The sequence below is a fragment of the Oreochromis niloticus genome, unplaced genomic scaffold (assembly GCF_001858045.2).
Source record: "Oreochromis niloticus isolate F11D_XX unplaced genomic scaffold, O_niloticus_UMD_NMBU tig00001486_pilon, whole genome shotgun sequence".
In the NCBI taxonomy this organism is placed as follows: domain Eukaryota; kingdom Metazoa; phylum Chordata; class Actinopteri; order Cichliformes; family Cichlidae; genus Oreochromis; species Oreochromis niloticus.
In genome coordinates this window covers 288,683-311,557 of record NW_020327393.1, presented here as the reverse complement: position 1 = coordinate 311,557, position 22,875 = coordinate 288,683, and positions in this window count along the sequence as shown.

Sequence of the window (22,875 nt, the reverse complement as noted above, 5' to 3'; positions counted from 1 at the left end):
TTAATGTTACCACTAGCACCCAGGTGACTCCCGTTACACATCACCATAGCAACCAAACAAATGAAAACCCAGTGATCATCAAAAATTCTTTACAAAAACATAATATAGGAGACACTTTTATTTGTGACATTTGTATTTTTTGACATATAACAGAAAATTTAACAAAGGCTAACTAAAATCTGGGTAATAAAAAAGCAGAAAAGAATGGAACAGAGAATATTAGTATTTATAAATATATAAACCTCTTTTGTGAAAAACTTTACAATGTTGATGCAGGTGGAATGAAAGACATGAATAAAGTGCAATATGCAGAAAATGGAACAATGTGCATTGATGTTAAAGATAGTGAAAAGTAGTGAAGTGAATTTGTTCAATAACAAGCAAAAATTAAATACATTTGAAACTGGTGTCAAAAGTGCACACATTCTTACTAAAGTTTAGATACCTCGGGGGTATGACCGTTGTTGTAACGCTAACAAAGTGCCAACATATTCAGTGTAAGCAAACAAGATGATTCCTAGAAATATATAATTATTAATGACAAATTTATACATGAAAGACGATTATGTTTTCACAGTGAACCTCAGATATCCGAGTGTAAGTGAATGCAGCATCGGCTTCTGCGCTATGAGCGTCATGTTAGCAAAGTTAGGAGAGCCAAGCATGAAAGACGGCACCGCAGAAAACAGTTTTTCTGCTAAAGATGAACAGTTTACCAGATTAGCCAGATGCTGGCCGATGTGTAAAAATAACTCAGTTGTTTGGTGGTCGCTATGGCGGAGCTTCCACAGAGGCCAGCAGGTGGATGAGGGAAGGGGAGGCAGGAGGAGGAGAGACCCGAGGCGGCCGCCAGTCCGAGTGTCAGGTGAACTGAACTCCAGGTAAGAAGTTATGACCTGCAGTCTATTTGGGTCAGATATAAACCAAGTTTAGGTGGAGTTTATTTTCGTTGTGCTGATTTTTTTTTTTACCGTCATTTACAATAACTCTACTGCGTAGTAGCTAGCATGAAGGAGTTTCTATACAGCTGGGTGGGTGCTGTGATGTTACTGATAGTGAACTTTATTTTATTCATAAGGTTGGTTAGTAGAGTTGCCAACGGCTCCTTAAAAATTGAATGGTCCTTCATTCAGAGAAAATATTACAGGTTTTGTATTGAGCTGAGAAGAGACGCAGTTTGTCCCATACTTTAGCTATAATGAAAAAAGACACAAAACTGGAGTTATTCTGTCTTTATGCTGCACAGCTGCCTCTTCTTCTCTCATTCTCTCCCCTCCCTCTCTTTTCCCTCTCTATTTTCTCTTGTTTATTTATCGGCCACTTTGCACCAGAAAGAGGAAACCAGCGGATGTCGCGCTAAACAACAGCAGCACGTTTAAGCTTGATCAGCTGTTGTTAGAATGTATTTAATATTAATTTCTAGTATCAGCTGATGTTTGCTGGAGCCACAGCTGTAAAAGCTGCTGGTCATGATGTCGGTTTGGATATGTGGTGAGAGGGAAACATGAAGATGAAACCAGGAGATGTCCTTACTGAATCATCAGAGCTGAACAGCTGATGGAGAAACAGGTTTACCTTTTAGGTGACATGAATGAGTTGAAGGGAAGTTATGAACTGTTTCTGACAGACAAATAACACCAGGATCCTTTTCTAAGTAGCTGACAGCTGGTAACTGTGCAGGGGCGGATCTAGCAAAGTTTTGCCAGGGGGGCAGGTAGGGCATTAACAGGGAAAGGGGGGCACAAAGAAATACTTTCCTTTCTTATTCTCATTTAAAATATCTCGCTTTTATTAAATAATTATCTGAATCTCGTGAACAAAGTTTTTATCTGACGTAAAATGTATAGAAATCATACATATACCAACAAGACAGTGTACATCACTGTCACAACAGTGTTTGTTTTCATTCTAAGGCTTTATGGCTTTAATACCTGGTGGGCCGGTCTGTAGTCAAAATGCCCAATTTTTTGTACCAGTCCAGCCCTGCAGGTTAATACTGGCAGTGTCACCATGCCAGCTGACTGTATTTCATCATCAGCCAGTGTTGTTCTTTATACATAAATATTACCAAAGTTTACCATAAGGCAGCATAGAAAGTATTTACTTGCTTTCAGGTTTTATTCAAATATTAGTGTTTTTATTTCTTTCCCCACTTTTTTCCTGTTTCAAAATCAAACACCAGTTTGCAATAAGATTATCTTCTTTTTTTAATAGGCAGATAAAGTTTTGCATTGGCATATTTGTCAATTGTATGTTACAAATGTTCGTATTTTAATATTCAAAAATGTTTTTGCCTAAAACATATGTGCACTATGTTACGACCCGGCTCAAGGCCGCAACATAAAAGAAGATGGATACCAGATTGTGGGATGAGAAGAGGCTTTATCTTAAAATGGACAACCAGGTTGGCTAAAAATGGCTGGTGCCACTAAGGCAAACACAACAAAAGAGATGGACAAAATGGTAAACGGAGAACTAAACTATACTGGGAAAACTAAACTACTAACCCTGAACAGAAACACAAACCTGAACACAAATAACCGCAAGCAGAAAACAGATGACGGTTGGGCAGCAGGGAAACACACGGATGAGACATGGTGGATACACAGACGGACCAGCCCAAACTACAAAGAAAAACAAAGACAGAGGACGCGACTTAAATACACACAGGGAAACTGCACACAGGTGGGGAACACAGCTGGGAATAATCAACAAGACGAGACAGGGGTAAAACTGAACACACTCACATGAGACGCAGACCTTCACAATAAAACAGGAAACGAGAACAAATCCTTAAACATAACATAAAACAAAACACTGACAACATTAAATCATAACAACTATATGTCAGTAAAAATACTATGCAAATATTGCTCTCCTTGAATGCTGAATAAACACTGACAGAGCACTGATTGTATCTCTTGTACTTTATTAACGCAGTTAATAAAGTACTTCATTAACACTTTGCACCGTAGTGGTTAAAATCTCATTCTAATAAGAGTTAAAAGCTAATTCAGTTATTAGGTTTATAGGGTTATTGAATTATGGTTAACGGTTGGTAGAATTTTTTTTTTTAACATTATCTGCCAATTACATCTGCCACCCTTCTCCAAATCTGTGCCCCTACCTTGTCCCCCCCAACAAAAATTTTCTAGACACGCCACTGACTGTGGAGGTCACGTGTTTCCGGTCACGTGTTTCCGGTTACTGAGGAGGTCGCAATATGGCGCTCCCCAGTGGCTGCAGCCAGACCCCTTTCCTCTGATGGCGGTCAAGTGCATGTCGGAGTGCATGAAAAATATCTTGGTATGCAATGCTGCAAGCCGGTTAATGAGACCAGATTGTTTTACGTATAAATGCTAATAAGCTACTCATTTATTAGGCCCCGAACTCTGACCACAAAGGGAATAATGTCTGTCGAGTTATTTATGTCGGAAAAATCCTGGTGAGTCACATGTTTTTGTTAGCTACCTGTTAAGTTAGATAATGTATTTCACTAGCCTATTCAGCTCAGAAACCTTGGAAAAAAAACAGTCGGGAGCTATGAGAATTTGGTGTGTTGTTTTACTTCTCTTTTGTTCTTTACAGTGTGTTATAAGTGTTGAATGCTTTGAGCTAAAGATGTTTTACTGCCGATGCTAAATGCAATGCTAGCTGCTAATAGCTATTAGCCACCCCACTCCCCGAAGCCATATAGGGCTTTGGAGCGTGATGTCACTGGAGGGGGCGTGGTCACGATTTTTGGTCGAGCCGCCATGTTAGTAGACCAAACAAAAGGCCACAGGTGCAAAAGCACATGGAAACATCAGCTATGGCTCGTACTTGCTGTGTTGTCGGTTGCAATGTTAGATCGCACGATTGGGAAGGGAAAAAGCTGGAAAATGGGCTCTCTTTTTATCGTTTCCCCTCATGGAAGCAACACGAGGGATCTCATGTGTGTTACAAAACGAAGACATCAGGCTTGGATAGCAGCAGTGAGACGAGCTGATATCGAGTTCTCTGCCATCATTCTTTGTTGGTGTGCACATGCTGTTTTCTTTGCAAATTTGCATTATAGGATTTATTTTTGTTTTTTCTGCAGTATATAAAAATTGGTGTATCTCAAAAATAAATCTATGAAGACACTCAAAATAAATTTCCTGTTGTTGTAAACTATTTTGTGCAATGTATTTAAAGTTTTGAGGGCTTTCGCGCATTGCATTGTGGGTATGAGTGCCAACAAAATCAAAACACGCATCAGGCGCTAGCATTTCCAGCACTGGTAATCATTAATTCTGCGGTTTTAATCCCTACTTGCATTTCATTTGCCCCAAAAACAGTTATGTACAAAACGATGGAGAACACGGCAGGTCCGTACAAAAACAGAGTTGATGAAAATGCAAAAAAAAGAAAAAGTTCAAGGAAAAAAATCAAAGGAGTAAAATGGTCAGACCCATACGAGCATACAGAGTGGAGTAAGGACGTTAGCGTGCTGCCCAACTTTCATCACGCACATATTTATTATTATATGGTCCTAAGTGTGAGTGCATAGACTCACAAAATGTTTAGTAACTTCAGATCCCTGCAACAAGACCAGGTCCAGTTTACTTTGGTGATTTGGACTATTCCATTTCACAGCTGTTGTTAATTTTTTTTCCCTTTATCTCATGCGCAGGCCAACGCAATCTATTTGTCGTTTCAGGTTGTAGTATTTCACAAAATTTTCAGATCCAATAGAAATAAAAAATTTGTTTCGTAAGTCATTCAATTTATTGTCTTTATTTATAACTGGCGTTATTTTTTCATTCTATTATAGAATCTTACAAGAAAGAGGCAAAATTGTATTCCATCATGCTTTATAAGCTGCTACGGTGAAAAACAAATCAACAATGCCAAAAAAACATATCAAAACAACATACTGAAAAACAGTTATTCATCATTTGATTGCTTCAATACAACACTTGGGCACATATATGTGGGACTTTTTGTGGTTGTTTTGATATCGCTCTCCCTCTTAACTCACTGTAGTAGCAGCTTTAAACTCGTTATGACGCAGGTTGATAGAGTGTGCCCAGTCCCGATCTCTTTTCCACATTTTGTAGGCTTTTCCTACAAAACACAACAAACATTAGCCCGCAAAGCCACAGTGAACAAAGCAGCAAAACGCAACGAATTCAAATCAATATCAGGGCTCGCAAAATTTTTCCAGTCGGGCTACCAGAATCTATCCCTGCCCTGCCCGTCGGGCTATCATAGGAAGGAAAAATACATGTCAATGCTTTTGCATTCTTTCGGAAATGTAGCTGGGTAAATATGTCATTGGCATCGGTGAACCACTGTCAATATGTGACTAGGGCTGCTCAATTAATCGAATTTTAATCTAAATTACGATCTGGGCTTTAAACGATCATTAAAAATGACTGAGCCGATTATTAGCACCTCCCTCGTGCTTTACTCTCGCGCTGCTCCGTGTGGCAAATCGAGCGCACCTCTCTGCGTTTCGAACACGGCACAACAATTAAGAGGAGCTAACAGAGGGAAGCTCGGAAAGCTAAGCAGAAGTTATTTGGAGAGGAGAGTGACTGCCGTTGGTTGAAAAGAGAGGTAAAAACCCTTCAGTGGTGTGGAAACATTATGGGTTCGCGGAGTCAGACGTGGATCAAGTAGACATAGTGTGTAAACTTTGGCGTCGTAGCTGCACCACAGAGCGACATGGCAAAGTTCACTAAACATAGATGTTTACATTTTATTTTTTATATTGCAAACATTTGCACTGTTATCAGTATTTGCACACTATTTTATACTATTTTTGACAATCTTTAAAGCCATTATTCAATACATTGTTATTGTTAAATAAATATCATCAAATAATCGAGATCTCAATGTCAGTGAAAATAATCGTGATTATCATTTTTGCCCTATATGTGACATATTGAAATCGCATTTGAATTTGCGCTTGTTTTTTGCTTTCACTTTGCAATCGCACAAAATGTATATAGAGAGCGGCAGCACTGATTGGTGAGTGACGATAATTTGCGCACCAATTCCTCTGACATCGTCTTATCAATCGTTAGTTTACTATGCAAACATGACAAGTGAAATCTCCTGCAGGAAGCTTAAACATGTGAGAGGTTGATCGCGCAGAGAATCGCTGAGCGTTATGTGAGTGCGTGTGTAAAGGCAGCAGGATATATATTTTAGTTCTGCTGAGCCAAATAAGACAGGTCAGGGTGAAGAAGTGACAGCCAAAGAAAAGCTTACCACAAAACGCAAAAGTTATGACAAATCAGACTATAAGGCAAAAAGAAAGTGCAGCTTCATGGTTTCATGGACAAAAGAATTTCTGTGGCTGGAATATGACAAGCTAAATAACCAGGGGTTCACATAAGTGGTCCACAGGTGCGCATTCGCTGTCAAAATAAAATATGCGCACAAGAGAAGAAGTTGCAACGCGTGTTTGCGTACATAATTTTCTGGAGGAGGACAGACATTTGTTTAGAACTCTTAAAGATGTCGAAGAAGCTCCTTTAAGCAATTACGTTGGTGTTCCTCCACCTCCAAAGAAATGTCAGATGGAGTCCGAACCACAAAAGAAGCGCGTATTCTAGGAAAAGTGGTTGCAGGAGGTGAGCTGGGTTTAAACAAATGATGAACGCACAGAGATTTGGTGCAGAATGTGCCATGAAAATCCCACTCTAGCGGACAAAAACAGTGCCTTTTATATGGACGCAAACGCGCGTTGCAACTTCTTATCTGGTTCGTGTCTTTTATTGTGACAGCGAATGCGCACATGCGGACCACTTACGCGCACCCGTGTAAATAACATAATGATCTGCCGGTTGTGTTGTTGGTTTCCCTCGATTCCTGAGTCGACAAGTGCCTTTGTTACTGGGACCAGTAATTTTAAGAAAGGCCCCCATTAGAACCCTTGAGAAATGCAAGAAATGGATTATTGCTCAGTCTGCAAATAACATACTAAAAATCAACCTGAAAAATCTGTTTAGAACAGCCTACTATGTTGCAAAGAGTGAACTACCACTGGCAAAATTTAGCAGTCTTTGCAAACTTCAAAAAGCAAATGTCCTAGATCTTGGTTCCACTTGCCTCTTACCTGTGATTTCAGTGGAAATTTCAAATTCAGGATCTGACACAGACTGATTCCTGTTGTACAGTTCTTACAAGTTCATAGAAATTTCTGTTCAATTACAACCAAGTATTTGAGTTGATTATTGTAAACCTGTTTTGTTTCTGTTACAATATTATACATTAAAGTATAATATTGTAACGGAAACCAAACAGGAAACAAAAAAAAAAAAAAAATTGCTCCCTTTTTATTCGGGCTACTTAAATTTATTTTGGGCTACCAAAAACTGAAGAGTCCCTGCCCGAAGGGCTACCAGGGATTTTGAAATTTTGCGAGCCCTGAATATAAGACTTATTTGTAACCTACATCAACAATTATGTTATAATTAATTACGTAATAACTACAACAGAAAACTTACCTTTGTGGGAATGCTTGGAGCAGACTAACATGTAAGCTGGAGTGTTCTGAAACGTCATATTTGGCATTCAAATGGTTGCAATCCAGGCCATCCGTAGGCTCTTGGTTACTTCGGAAACATGGCTTGAACAATTTCTCCTCCACGACGTAATCTGATAAAAACCGATCTCTTTACCCGTTGGCTTCCCATGGCTGTCATGCAACTGGCTATTGTAGTTAATAATACAACAGCTTCTTGCCATTCTTGGTGTTTCTTTTTATCGCTGTATGACCGTTTTCATGTGAAAGCCTGCGTACGGTAGTACCGCTTGCCACTCATACCCACAATCCTTTGCGGTTTTACTCCGGAATGATGTCACATTTTCAATCTCTATTGATTTGATCCAAACTCAAATCATGCCAGAGGCATTTATTTTGAAGTTAAGTATTCTGGGACACAGCCAGAGGACAGACAAGTGTTCATTATTGGAAGCAACTTCACTCAAGAACTTTGGAGGAATTATATCTACACAGCTTGATGAACGTTTCAGTTGTGCCACAGTCCTTCAAAGCTCCTCCACAGAGACTGGCAGAAAAGAAGATCAGATATTGTGGCTGGGGTCGGGGACATCAAGAAAAGAATCAGGAGCTGTTTGAATGATCTCAGCAGCTTTAAAACTATTGACATTTATACATTTACATTGATTTGGAGTAAACTAAAAAAACTATTGATTTGATCCAAACTCAAATCATGCCAGAGGCTTTTATTTTGAAGTTAGGATCATTTTTAATGGTCTTTTTAGTCTGTTCATTTACACACACAGTTGCTCCGCCTCACATTTTTGGCTTTTAGATCAAAACATCAAAGAATTTATATTATTTGAGTGAACTAAAATAGATTCAAACTAAAAGCTTTTAGAGAATAAACTCCTACATGACCTCTGACCTTTGACCTGTATCTACAGCACTGACCTCTGACTTTCAGCTCCACCTTTCTCTTCAGCAGGATGTTCCCCTCCCTGCTATAGACGGTGCAGGTGTAGATGTAGTTGTCTCCATCTGTGGGGTATTTCAGGGTCAGACTGAGGTCTCCAGTTTTCAGCAGGTCTTCATTCATCTTCGTTCGGTCTCTGTAAACCTGGTGCTGTTCTTCAGGCTGGTCAGAGCCGTTCTCATACACGTGGACCTTTGTGTCGTAATTGTTCCTCCATTCCACTTTAGCGTCTTCAGGCAGGTGAAGTGTGGTGTTGAAGGGCAGCTGAACAGACTCCACCCCTGAATCCACCTCCACCTGGGGGACTGAGAGGACAACAAAGCACAACATGAGCTTGGATGGAGACATTTGTGTTGACTCTAACAGGCTGAATGCTGCTGCTTCACTGGGAGCTCACTGTTAGATAGAAAGTGGTCAGTGTGAAGAGGAGACGCAGCAGAAAGATGAAGACTGACAGGAAGAAAGCAGTGAACAGACTGTTGGAGCTGCTGTTAGTGGGACAGGACTTTATTCAGTCTCTGAGGACCAGATTTGACTTGATGAAGCAGAGAAACACAGTCTGAGTGTTTCTGTCACACTCACTTCATCACACAGCTCAGTTTGACAACATTTGGAAGAATTTGATAGAAGCCTTCCTTTAGTAAAAGCACCAATAAAACACCATGAAAACACCTCACTACACACAAAACTGCAGTACTGGCAAATTGGACATAAAGTATGAGAAGTCAAAGTACTTATTGTGAGCAAAAAGTTTCCATCAGTGTCTATGGATCAATATTACTGTTGCACATGCTTAACCCTGATGCTCCCGCCAGGGGGAGCGGCGGGGTCGGGGATGCGGGTCCCTAAGGTCGGTGCAGGTGGACCGCTTTCGCCGGCAGTGTCATCGTCGTCGTCCTCCTCCTGCTCATCGCCAGTGCGTTTGCCGTACGCGGGGTCGGCTCCAGTCGCTCCGTTGCTGCGACCGGCCATGTTTCGCTATGGAGGGCTAGGGGTCGAGGAAGACTAAGACCAAGAGCAGCAGCAGCAGCGGGAGAACTCGGAGCAGGAGGAGAAGGAGCAGGAGCAGGAAGAAGAGACCAAGGAAGAAGAGCAAGAGGCCGGGGGGGTTAACGACTCGACAACCCGAACGCTCGCAGAGGAGGAGCGGTACTCGGAGGATCAGGAGGACGAAAACGATGAGGTGGCGGACCATGGGTGTGTGACCGCAGAGGATCATGGCTACGAAATGCCGTTGCAACTTGGCCAGGATGGCAGCTTGCAAGGCGAGTCGCACGGCCGGGAGGAAGACGAAGAAGCAGGCGCCGAACCGGTGCGGGGGGCTTCGGAGCTTTGGCAAGAGGACGTCGGCCGTGCTGCAGGTGGCGTTGATTATCTTGGGCGCGATCGCGGGCTTGGCGATGTCGGTGAAATTTGCGATGCAGATGCAGTCGATGATTACGACGATGACGATGAACAAGAAGATGAAGACTATGAAGACAAAGACTATGAAGAAGAAGAAAAAGAAGACAGCGACACGAGAGATGAGGCCTGCTCGTTCATGGCCTACTTCCCATCAGTTATCGCCATGACCAACCTGGAAGCGGACAGGCGCAGGCCCGCCATCGACGGATGGAAGCCCATGGGCCGCGTCGAGTTCCGGGCCTACGTGGGGCTGCGTGCATGACTGGGGGATGAGAGGAGGAGGAAGAGGAACGACGACAACACTAGCTTTGTTGTATTGTTGTTGGGTTCTGCGTTTGTGCTTTTACATGACTTTAGCTTCCACGCTTGCACGTGTGTTCTCTGTCAAACTCACGTCTCTTCTTCCGTTTCTACCCCAATCTCCCCCCAATTTCCCACATCTCTTTATCTATCTCCCTCTATGTCTCCCTCTCGCCATCAGGAAGGTATCTGTTCAGACAGTACATGACCAGCAAACCGGCCAGGTACGGGATCAAGATATGGGTGGCTTGTGACGCGCGTTCCAGCTACGCGTGGAAGATGCAAGTCTACACCGGCAAGCCCGACAAGCGCGGCCCTCCTAAAAAGCACCTGGCCACTCAAGTGGTCGTGGACCTCACAATGGGATTGACGCCGGGACGCAACGTCACGTGCGACAATTTTTCACCTCCCGCGAGCTCGCCGACAGGCTCTGTCGCGAAAGAGGCCACACTGTGCTGGGCACTCTGCGATCAAACAGACCCGAGATCCCCAGAGAGCTGTGCTGCGTCAAGGGCAAGGCCGTGGGCTCCGTCGAATCCGTAGTACTTGGCGGCTCCGCGGGACGAAGAAGAGGAGGAGGTGGCGGAAGAGGGCCCGACACGATCATCCTCTCCTACGTGGCCAAGAAGAACAAGAACGTGCTGCTCCTCATCACCGCTCCTCGCTACCACCACCACTCCGGCCCCGAGCCCCGGCCTAGCTGCTGCAGTAGCGACGGCGGCAGTGGTGGAAAACCGCCCTTGGTGCTGCATTACAACCGCACCAAGGGAGGCGTCGAAAACCTGGACAAGGTCGTGAGCAAGTACAGCTGCAGGAGAAAGACCTCCAGGTGGCCCGTGGCCCTTTTCCACAACATGGTAAACGTCGCGGCCTACAACGCTTTCGTGCTCTGGAGGGAAATTCCCCGAGGGGGTCACTACGAACCCCCGCGCTATCACCACCATCATCACCATCATCATCATAATAACACACACCCCCTCGGGGGGGGGGGGGGGGGGGGTGTCACCACGACCAATGTTCCCTATAAGCTGCGCACGTGCGCAATTGTGCACTGCTGGCACGGTTTCTGCGCACAGAAATTCTGCGTTGCGCACTGTTACGGCCCTAGCAGGGCCTCCTCCTGAAGGTGCCTGTGTGGGTGTGTCCTACAATCTCCTATCTGCCTGAGGTGCCACCTTTCCCTTTTGTGCAGCTGACTCTCGTCAGTAATTAAAGGGATTTAAGCCCAGGCAATGGTGAGCTCTGGGCCAGAGTGCCATGTGAGTGGTTACAGCTAGTGAGCTGGGTGTTTTTGCCGCGTTTGCAGCTAGTGAGCTGTGTGTCTGTGTTTGCAGCTAGTGAGCCAAGTGTCTGTGTTTGCAGCTAGTGAGCCAAGTGTCTGTGTTTGCAGCTAGTGAGCCAAGTGTCTGTGTTTGCAGCTAGTGAGCTGTGTGTCTGTGTTTGCAGCTAGTGAGCTAAGTGTCTGTGTTTGCAGCTAGTGAGCTGCTCTCTTTCTTTTTGACTTTGTGCTTTATTGACCAACGCTTGAGTTTTGTTTGTTTCTTTAAATGGTGATAGCGGCTTGTCCGTCTCTTTTAGTTAGTTTTAATACAAACTTTAATAAAGCTATTTACTTTAACCATTTTGCCTTCTTGTCTCCTTTTTCTGACCCGGACACTTTTTGTTACTTCCCCTCACCGCGTAGACCCCTCAGGGGACCGTAACACGCACAAAAAAAAAAAAAAATCTAACCTGAATTGAAATTAAATTTAAAACTTTAACAATTCTGTTTTGCAGTGTTAGTCAGTAAGTGACTGGCTGCTCCTGTATGGGATTAGACTGATGCCACCTTATTCCATAGTCCAGCTAATGATGCGATTCACATTCGTATATACGCAGCCAACCAACGTCGTTGACAGGCTATGACAGCGTCCTTATGTGCCGACACCTGTGTTTTAGCTAGCAAAGCGTCGTGGCAGATGTGGAGTGAAGCCACGTTAATGACAAAGTGTACAATCATTGGAGATGTGAGCAGGACAGATAGAACAATTGACGGAAAAAGTGTGGACTTTATACCAGTTTTTAAATTGTGTTGATAGACCACGTAAAACCAGAGTTATGATAAAAATATCTGCAATGTTTGGTTTTCTTTCTGAATACTGTCGTTGTTTATATTTACTGCGGGAAGAAACTGTAAAAACAGCGTTTTATAAGAAAAACGCTCGAAAGCACTCTCCACCTGTGAGCAACCCCCCCCCCCGCCACCAACACCGTTTCCTATTGGTCGAAAAAAGTACCATGTCGACCAATCAAAAAATGATATGGCAACGTGGCATCTAGTTGTTAAGAAACGGGGGGAAGTTTTAGGAGTGGCGGCGGTGTTTAGAGATGTGAGAGATTTGCGACGTTTAGCACAAATCTTGTGTAGTTAGTGTGTAGTGTAGTCAATAGTTTCCTTGTGTGTGTCAAAACAATGAGGCGACTGCTGAATGTTACAGGTGCTACAGGAGTGATACATCTCCTGTTGTCAGGCCTGCAGGTATCAGGCTGTTGTTCTCCTTTATCTCATAGTGGACAGAAATTATTTTTTGGAGTGGCACAAATAATTTGTGTGGCATCAGATTTGATGCAGAACAGCTGATTGTTCTGTAAATAGTTTGAAATGTTTATTTTAAAACGCCTTGGCTGCATTTAAAAAAAATAGCTGCAAAAAACTTTGTTGTTTGCCAAACTGAGTTACTTTTTTGAAGAAGTAACTATATAATTAATTGCCCAACATTGGTCATTATATACTGTATTTGGCAGACAGAGTGACAGGACTCTCTCACAGACCACAGACTCACACTCATAATACAAGTCAGAGCTTTATGAAAAAAAAAGGAAAAAAAGAAAGAAAGTTGTGTTTTCAAAATTAGAGTTAAAGTTATTTTTACTTCCAATACTGTTAACATACTACACAGGTCATGAACAAGATTTTTTAAAATTTTCATTGTAAGTGAGCTAAAGCAGTTAATTCAAAGTAGTCTAACATAAATGTAAATGCTGTAATTTGATTATTTTAATAAACCATGTAACTTGGATGAATTAGATGCTGGCGTGACCACAGTGCACACGTCTGATGTCGCTCACAGTGGTCCAAGGGATCGCTCAGGGAGTTTGTGTGTTCGCTCAGACACATGAAAAATTAGAGGGAACATTGACCACGCCCCACGCCCCGAGAACAGGCAGGCGCACAAGGGTTAAGGCTGAGCTCATTTCAAATCCTTTCTATTGTGTTGAATCTGCAGTAATGCATCATATTCTATAAAATCATATGTTTGTAGTGGCTGTCCTGTGAGGACCACGTATCTCTAAATAAACAGCTGTTAATGAGCTCACAAACACAGGCCTACAGCTGGATTTGAAAAAGTCCATTCAATAGAAAATCAACAATCACAGCTGGATTCAAAGGCTTGAGCTCTGTGTGACATGGTTACCTGTCAGTATCTACAGGGGGATTCAAATATGAAGGAAACATGAAGGTGGTGCATTAGAAAAACTGCTGCTTTCAAGTGCAGAGCAACAATGTGGAGATTTTCACAGTTCTGCTAAAAATCATCTTCTAGTTATTGTGACTCAGATATGACTGATTATAGATGAGGACCAAAGAAGGTTTTTACAGATATTTGAACTGACTTAGCTGAAGCTTTTACATTTGTGTGGAAATCAAATAAAAACCAAAACAGCCACAAACATCAGACATGCTAACACTGTAACATTATTGGATGGATTCCACTGAGACTGAACCACCATCATTAGTCTGACCTCTGACCTTTGACCTGTAACTACAGCACTGACCTCTGACAGTGAGCAGCACTTCTTTTTTCAGCAGGATGTTTCCCTCCCTGCTGTAGACGGTGCAGGTGTAGGTGGAGTTGTCTCCATCTGTGGGGTGTTTCAGGGTCAGACTGAGGTCTCCAGGTTCCAGTAAGTTTCTCTTCATCTTTGTTCGGTTCTTGTATTTATCGTCCTGTTCTTCAGGTCGGTCAAAGCTGTTATCATACACATGGACCTTCCTGTCGTTTATGTCCTTCCACTCCACTTTAGCATCTTTAGGCAGGCAAACTTTTGTTTTGCAGATCAGCTGGACCGACTGCGCCCCTGAATCCACCCCCACCTTGTAAACTGAGGGGACAACAAAGGACAACACAATAACATCAGCAGCAGCTGTGGTGGTTACATGACCTCCCTTTCCCCTCCTTGTCTTATAGGTCGTTCATGGGCTGCATCCTCCTGAGAACCCAGCCTTCGCGGTCTACGTGCGCCGGGTCCTCAGAAGGTTGGGTAGGCCGGAAGTAAACAGCTGTGAAATGGGACGGTCTAGCCTTCTGATTAGCGTCACCGCTGTCTCGGTGGAGTTTAATAAACTCCGCCGTCTGCTCCTTGCTATGTAAAATATAACAGGACACTGGCGTAAATTCTCGACCATCTCACACTTCTGTTTAATCAGTTTTCTGTTTGACGTTTATTCAGCTGTGTGAAAACCAAGGAGGAACCCACCTGGGGGATTAATAAAGTTTTATTTTATCTAATCTGATCTAATAACTTTAATCTCAGCCAAACCCATTTACTCACGAACAAATAAAACACTGCAAAAGCCAAACAATTTCATTTTTAGGTTATCTAAGTGAATTATATATATCATTTAACCTGCGTAGCGAAACTCTGCGGTGTTCTGAAAATGATGTGCCGGGAGTTCGCTAACAGACATCTCAGAAAATGTCGGAGCACTTTTGCAAATATGTGATATCTTGATAAACCGAGCAGATATTTGAAGTTTACACAGCTACATTCTCACCTGAAAATGTGTTAAAAGTTTATTTTGTGACCCAGAAAAATTAATAAGAGTAATATTAAAAAATTTGTAGTGGCTGCCATTGTTGAAAACTGGAATTAGCTGGGCAGCGCTATGAATTCTGGGATATGGTGGGCCATGAAGGACACACCCGACCCATCGTCCAAATTCGGGGAAAAGGAGGACGCATTTGTCGGCTGCATTCGGCACGTCGCTGTGACATAATCGGCCTACAAATGCGGCCTCAGGAGGATGCAACCCATGAATTTGGATACACCCTAGTCTCAGTTAGATTATGGGGGGTGTGCCAATCCAGCGACCGCACACTTCGTAGTGCGCATTTGTAGACCAATTATGTCACAGCGGCGCGACGAAGCGTATCCCAATTCGAAGTGTACTTCAAATGCGGTTGACAAATGCACTGTTCATTTCCCCAAATTTGAAGTGTGGTCTGGTGTAGATATCCTGGCCCCACATTATCCAACATTTCATAGCGCGGCGGTGGTTGTGGATATTCTTTTCGGAATAAAACGGCAGATGGCTGAAACGGGGCGACCGAAGAGTAAACTTTCAATGGTAAGTACTGAATATTATGTCACTCATTTATTTTTGACTGTTTAATAATGAAGAACATTAAAACATTACTGTTGGCCACATGTTGGCAAAGTTATGTGACATTAGTGATGTTTGTGCTTTCAGCCTCAACTTGGTTTTAGAGCAGGCATGTCCAAAGTCCGGCCCGCGGGCCAATTGCGGCGCGCGGTCCAGTTTTAATTGGCCCGCAAGTAATTTTATAAATAGAATAGAATATGGCCCGCACTTCAACTTTTGCTTAAGTTTATTGCACTTCTTAGTTTTAACACCAGGGGGAGCTGCTGTTGATCAAGGCAGTTGCTCCACCAAAAAGCACAATCACAGAAGAAATTTACCCCCAAGTTACTGAACATGGCAGAACCAAAGAAGCGAAAGGTAGAAAGTGAGTGCAGAAAATTTCAGACAAGGTGGGAGAGTGAATATTTCTTAAAAGAATTCAAGGGGAAGTGTGTCTGTTTGATCTGCACTGAAACTGTGGCAGTTATGAAAGAGTATAGTGTACGACGTCATTATGAAACCAAACATCAGGCCTATGCATCCTACACTGGTGCTGAGCGACAGCAGAAATTAAAGCAAAGGGTAGCTCTCCTGCAGGGTCAGCAACAGTATTTTTTTCGTGCTCAAATTGTCCAGGAAAAGGCTCCAATAGCAGCTATGAGGTCGCCCAACTCATCGCAAGACATGGCAAGCCTTTTTCAGATGGAGACCTCATAAAACGCTGCCTCGTTAAAGTCATCAAAATAATGTGCCCGGAAAAAGTGCAGGACTTCAACAACGTCAGCATGTCCAGAAATCCAGTTGTGCCACGCACTGAAGACTCATCAGCCAATATTAAACTGCAGCTGTCTGATAAAGCTGTGCTTTTTATTTTTACTCCATCGCATGCGATGAGAGCACCGATGCCACAGACACGCACAGCTGCTAATTTTTTGCGGGGAGTGGACGAGAGCACGAGCGCTTTAGGTGAGTAAAAAATATATTCCACAGTACCCGTGTGTTAATATGCAGTTACACGTGCTTCAAATATCAATAATGCGCATCAATTCTGTCACTACCCTGCTTTTGCGCACCACTTTCTTATATGCGTTTTTCTTGTTAACACACAGAGTACACACCGCTGTGCACAGCGCACGCACAGGCAAAGTCAGCTGATCTCATCTGATGCAGATCTGCTCCTTGATCAAGTGACATTTGTCTGGATTTTTGGCACGAGTGGCGTACAATCAGCACCGCGGCTGGATGGCTCGATTTACATACCCAGCGCAGCTGATACTCACCAGAATAATTTACTAAAATTATATGCACTCATGTTATTAAGTCCAGTGCAGTCTGTTAATGCTGATAACGGTTTCAAACGAACATTAATAGATGTTATGCTAAGCCTAATAACGTAAATAACAAACTTGAAATGTATCCGTCCCATTTTCCCCTTTAGTGTTTTTTCTCTGTGCTGTAAATCTTCTGTCTAAGAAGAAATCTGCTGCTGTTCTGAGAATGAGCTACCAAAGCTTTTTCTGAATAAATCAATAAAGATCCATTTATGGAAAACTGTGATGAAGGCAGTTTTGTCTTTAATTATATTCAACAATATAACACATTTGACCACTTTTATGTGATTTTTAATACAGTAAAGTTAAGGTTATATACCTAATTTCTAGTAAGTGGCCCAGCCCCTCCTATATTTTTATGTATGTGGCCCTCAGCGAAAAAAGTTTGGACACCCCTGGTTTTAGAGCCTTTACTGTAAAATATACGTTGTTAGATAATCGACCTTAATCTTACAGAGAATGTGATGATTTTATGGATAATTAAAGTCAGTCATATATCCACAAACACAACAAGCTGAAAGTCAGTGATGCTGCTCGGTTTGCAGTCCTGAATATGACGGCACAAGCAGGATTCACTGCACTGTTAATGTTAGCTATGTTATATTGCTGCCTCTGTTCGGTGGTGTCGAGCCAAACGGACTTTAACGTGTGTTTGAACGAGCTGACGGTTCACTCGTTAAGCTGAAAGAAAGATGCTTTAATCACAGGAGTCACACATGTGTCCACTGGACCATCTGGAACTCTTCTTGTTTAGCACTCGTAATAACACAAACACTAAATCCTCCTTCTCTTGTGCTGTTTTGTAGCAGTGTGTACACCTGAGACTGTCACCTGTCTGTCTGTCCTGCACTCTCTCTCTGTTTCTTTCTCTCTGATTGTGGAATAAAAGTATGAACATGTATTTATAAGTTACACTTGTGTTTGAATCCTGCAGCTTATCACACATTTGATTTCCATGTGTGACAACTGCAAGTGTCCAGAGTGAGGACAGACTGAGGGACCCACTGCTCCACATCATCTGTGAGGCTTTGCACCCCTGATGATCCACCAGGACAAACTCAGCAGTGTGTGAGGAAGAGGAGGAGGAAGAGCCAGCAGCAGCTGACAGATGGAGAGAATAGACAGACTGTTCCTGTTTGTGAAGCACTGCTAGGAAAGTTTAACATAACTAATTGTCTGTCCTAAATCAGTCTTATTAGGTAATGTTCAAATAATGTTATCATTCCAGTGTTTTCAGTGTGGGAGAAAGTACTCAGGGCCTTCAAGTTACACACTATGAAAGGCAGCAACAAGTTTAATATTCAGAAACCTAAAGTATGTATCAGCAGCAGAATGGAGCTAAAATAAATGTTTGTTTCAGCTCTTCTGAGGTAAGTTGATCTATAGTGTTACATTGTATTCTATAAGGATGTTATGTGTTTGTTTACTTTCTGCCCAGTTTGACCCATTTAGCAGAAGTCAGCCTGTTTAAGGCTCTGATATCTATTCTGTATGACTTAAAGCAGTTATGACATGGTCTGATTTTCTCACCCAATAAAGGAATATTTCATATATCAGTCTGATCTTCATTCTATCAGAAACAGTTATCACAGCTCGTACATTTTCCTTTACTAGTTACTTCTTCAAAAAAGTAACTTAGTTAGTAACTGAGTTACAATATTCTAAAAGCAATTAATTACTTGAAAAGTAACTATTGCGTTACTTTAAAAAAAACATTTAACCCTCTGGGGTCCAGGGTATAATTGGCCATTTTTGACTACTTTTGATTTTACCTCCACATTTCACCTTTAAAAACTATTTACTCTGCCCTGTTTGGTATCATCCTTTTCAGCACAACCTCACGTGTCTGAATTTACAGTTGTTTTCATTTTGACATACTGTATTAACACAACTGATCTAAAATCAGACAAAAACATAAAATCAGAGTAGAAAAAGTTATAATTTTTACTGTAACAACCACAAACATGTTTAATGAATCATATTTCATAACTTTAACTGCAAATATAAATTGTCAATTTTAAAATCCTATGCACAAGTTTTGCAAACAACAAAGTTATTTGCATCCATTTACCTTTTACCCTTTTTTAAAATAACCATTTCAAACTATTTACAGAACAATCAGCTGTTCTGCATTCAATAAGATGCCACACACATTATTTCTGCCACTCCAAAGAAATAATTTCTGTCCACTATAAAGGAGAACATCACAGCCTGATACCTGACAGCAGCAGGTGTATCACTCCTGTTTCTACCTGAAGACAGCAGTCGCCTCATTGTTCTGACACACAACACAAAACTGTCCACAACACTACACACTAACTACTAGAGGTGGACTGATCCAATATTAGGTATCGGTATCGATCCGATACTGACGTAAATTACTGGATCGGATATCGGCGAGAAATAAAAAATGTAATCCAATCCATTAAATATCAAAAAAAGCACTTTGCACCACAAGGAGGAAAACAGCGGCTGAACAACAGCAGCACGTTTAAGCTTGATAAGCTGTTGTTAGAATTTATTTAGTATTACTTTCTAGACCAGGATCCTTTTCTACGTAGCTGACGGCTGGTAACTGTGCAGGGGCGGATCTAGCAAAGTTTAGCCAGGGGGGCCGATAGGGCATGAACAGGGAAAAGGGGGCACAAAGACATACTTTTCTTTCTTATTCTCATTTAAAATGTCAAGGTTTAATAAATAATTATCCGAATCTTACACCCAAAGTTTTAATCTGATGTAAAATATATAGAAGTCCATTACTGTATATAGTAACTGTTAAGTCTAATATACCCCAGTAAGCTTTAGTACTTTTTCCTTTGGGAAGGTACCATCTGTGCAGTCTGCAATTCTGTTGAAGAAAGATGTTGAATCTATTTAATTATTCTTGAAAAATAATTTATTTCTGTGCATTTTTTTTCACACTACATAAAATTAAAGTTGATTATGTCGATTAAGCATCATGAGGTGGAGGGTGGTGGGTGGTTCCCTTTTTTTTTTTTGCTGGGAGTTTGCAACCCTATTAGTTAGGTTGCTTAATATTTCTGCTAAGTACTCTTTAAAATACCAGAATAGGAAGGATGGTGCAGGTTTAAGTTTATTAGATTGATCAGTATTGCTGAACTATGAAATATTTTGGGTGTAGTGTATTTTTTACATACAGGTATAACAGAATAGCTTTAGTGTTATTGTTTATTTAAACTTGAGTATGAACTTATACAAAATGCAGCAAGATATTTAAAAAACAGTTTTATTGATTAAGAAACACACTATATCGGATTAATATCGGTATCGGCAGATATCCAAATTGCTGATATCGGTATCGGACATAAAAAAGTGGTATCGTGCCATCTCTACTAACTACACAAGACAACACATTAACTACACACTCCAAACATGCTAAACATCACAAATCTCTCACATCTCAAAACTCTCTCTCTCTCTCTCTCCTAAAACTTCCCCTGTTTTGTTTTGTTTTTTTTTAAATTTTTAAGTCATAAGCAGAGAGTGCTTGCTAGCGCTGTCCTTAGACAGTTACAAAACAATTGAGGAAAAAACGTCGCGTATAGATTGTTTATCATGACTCTGGTTTTACGTGGCCTATTTATAAACTGGTATATATCGCCTTGTTGCTTTGTCTTTAAGTGGTCATGTGATTGACTTACCACGACTACTTTATTCTTCCTCAGTCAAACAGCAGCACTCATGCCATTGTTTTGCTTCCTTAGCTCCAGGTGTTGTGCTAGACAGTGATCATGACTACCGTCCGCGGGAGCGCACAGCTGCTTAAAGCTGTAGCATCCAGATTACTTACAGCTACTTCCGTGCAACTGATATAAGATGAGGTAAACTGAACACAGCTTCAACCGTCTGTTTGTTGAAAAATAGTAATGGACCGCATTTTCTTGTTAGTAACTGTAACGGCGTTGTAACGACAGGAATAGTAATTAGTTAGATTACTCGTTACTGAAAAAAGTAACGTCGTTGGTAACGCCGTTACTTGTAACGCCGTTATTCCCATCACTGTATATGATACATCTATATATACACTGTCAAAGATACTTGTCTTTGTGTGAAGATTTAAGGTGATAGAAAATACAAATAAATGCAACTTAAATCTTTACTGAAGCTCAGTATTTGACACAGAGTTCAAGCTCACTGCTGTAATATATCCTGGAATATATATATAGAGAGATAGATAGATAGATAGATATAGATCATAATACTCTGACAATAAATATAATATTGGCCATATTATATGTACATTACCAAAGTGTGATGATTTTAGTCTCATGAAAAACATTAGCTAATTATTATTTACTAACTAATCTTAAAATGACTGTTCAGTACAGAAATGAAGCCCAACTATCATGTTTTACAGTCCCGTGGTCTCAGCCTCAGATACTCAACTAATCAAAGTGATGTCATGACAAAAATGAATGACCAACAAAACATTTTTTTCTCCTTCATTTCTGTAAAACAAAGCTGTATGAAACGTTTCTTGCGGTTAGAATAATGGTTGCTAGGCAACCTGAGCAGCGTGACGAAGACCAGACCATCCCATTTCACAAGCCTCTCACTTCTGCACTTCGTAGTACCCGCCCCACGTAGTCCGTGATGTGCGCGGTACTACGAAGCGTGCGGTCGCTGGATTGGGACACAGATTGTGTCTCAGTTTGTTCCTGATGTGTTCCTGACTCGTTCTTTGGTAACTAGTCTGCAGCGTCCTGTAAAGTGCTGCAGACATGTTGGATGAAGAGCAGAAGAACAGACAGACTGAGCCTCCACAGTCGGCCATGTCTCACACACATCAGCACAGAAACCATGAAGATCTCATGTGTCTGCTCTGAACATCTGAAGCTCTCCACCACATGACTGAGCACAACTCAAGGAGGAACATTTACTGAAGCTGCTGCAACATTTACTGTCAGCACATGTTTCCATGTCAGCCTGCTGTTTACCACCACAGAAGAAGAACAGCTTGTCCACATGCAGCCTCTGTGTCAGATCAATACAGTGAAGCACACACACTGTTTAGTAAAGTCATGTTGTGGAGCTGTTTCACTGATCAATGACTGAGTCTGAAGGAAGTTTTCTGACTTCTGGAACAAACCTGGAAGTTTCTCTTCAGCTCTCTGTATCAGCTGTTTGTAACTCTCAAACAGCAACTCTTTCAGCTTCTGGAACAAGTTTGTGTGAGCCACAGTCAAGGAGCCACCAGAGGACACCTGCTAACCATCGGCATTATGGGTAGTGTAGTAGGAGACACTCACCTGACATGAAATAGTGCCGGAAATGAAATAAAAGACCTCCAGAAACCACAAGAAGAACAAGGACAACCAGGAGAACAAGGAGAACTATAGTCCAGGATGGAAACCGTTCTGTAAAGAAACACAAAGAACAGCATGGCCTTGGAGCTTTGACTGAATGAAAATAATGGATTAAATGAACAGGCCCACATTTCAATCAAAGAGCCACCATGGTTATTCTGAACAGGGTTTTAATAGTTTTGCAATTTTCATTAGTTTTTATTTTTATTTCGTTTTGACTTCAGATTTTCAATTTTATATTAGTTTTAATTAGTTTTTACCAATTGTTTGCTAGTTTAGTTTAGTTTTTATTTTTTTGAAAATCCTTAGTTTCAGTTTAGTTTTGATTAGTTTCAGTTATAGTTTTAGTTGTGTTTGCAATAATTAAGTGTAACAAAATCCCAGTTTCATCATATCAGTCATTCTCTTCTGCTTATCCTTGGGTATGTTGCTATTCCAGCTACCATACCCTGCACCCTGGACAGGTCGCCTGTCTGTCGCAGGGCTGACACGCAGAGACAGACAACTCACGTTGCCACCTATGGGTTCTTTAAATAAATAAATAAAGGCAGATGAACAACCATTGATACCAGGCAACTATAAAATGTATATCTTGGCCCCAATGAGACTATTAACTCTTGCAGCACCGGGTGTAACGGCAATTGACTCACACAGTT